Source organism: Arachis ipaensis, chromosome B06, assembly GCF_000816755.2.
Source record: "Arachis ipaensis cultivar K30076 chromosome B06, Araip1.1, whole genome shotgun sequence".
In the NCBI taxonomy this organism is placed as follows: domain Eukaryota; kingdom Viridiplantae; phylum Streptophyta; class Magnoliopsida; order Fabales; family Fabaceae; genus Arachis; species Arachis ipaensis.
In genome coordinates this window covers 15,700,575-15,701,780 of record NC_029790.2, presented here as the reverse complement: position 1 = coordinate 15,701,780, position 1,206 = coordinate 15,700,575, and positions in this window count along the sequence as shown.

Below are 1,206 nucleotides of genomic sequence, written 5' to 3'. Positions count from 1 at the left end.
TTAATTTAATATTATTTTATATTTTACTATTTATTTAATTTAATTTTTTATATGATAAAAAATAATAGAATATTCAATAAGTATTAATATTATTGTATTTGTATAAATTGATAAAAAAAATTTAATAATTATAAATTTTAATATTTGTCCTTCTAACTTCTTTACATATTTTACAGGATATATATTTAAATTTTTATATAAAATAATAATGAAAAATCAAAGAATTGATACATTTTTTAAGAGAAAGGCTAATATTTAAGAAGGAGAACATATAACTTTTACAATATCAACACATGTAGATAGTTCTTCTACTTTAATGAATAACGAAGAAAGTGAGATATAACCTTCAAAAGTTCAAAAAGTTACATCTGATGACTTTAACCTTAATTTTTTGGAACGAGATCTTGAAAAACGACTTTAAATTTGGCAATATTACCCAAATCAGAGAGATGAGATTAGACAAATTTATCTTAAATGGAGTCCATATCAAAAATATTTTGACAATTATTTTCTATCTGGCCCAAAATTTTGCTTCAAGTAACAGCTACCCTTTAATGTAAATGCAATTGTATAATCTGATAAAATAAATAGCCTCCAATTTGTTTTTGAGAACAACTAGGGAACCAAAAGCATATCAGCCAAAAACCAGCCAAAATGTGTTTGGATTCCATGAAAAATTGGGTTTTGGTTTGTGCTCCGTGATCCCAGGAGCAGTTTTCAAACATATTATTCAAAAATGATTCTAATTAAACGGTTTTGTTTACTTTTTGGCTGATCACCTTTTGATTCCATGTACTTTTCCTTTGTTTTTATAAGAGATATTTATGGTATATGCATGGTAAGTACATACGATTTATTTAATCAAAATAACAAAATATATACCTGATTTGTGATGTATACACAACCACAAAACAACATGTTATAGATGGATATACGGACAGATTTTTAATCAGTGAGGGATTTCGTCTGTTAATAAAAGCCTTGTTTGGCAATAATTTATTCACGGATTTTTTTAGTTACTGACAAATTTTACTTCGATAATTGCCTCACCCATTTGGCTAAATACATCAAACTTTTTGATAGATAGTCGATAACCAGCAGCAAATTTTTCGATAAATTTTTTTATCGCTAATTAATAAAGTCAAACGTTTCAAATTTAAAGTATTTTTCACATACAAATATTTTTTTTATACAAGTCTTTATAAA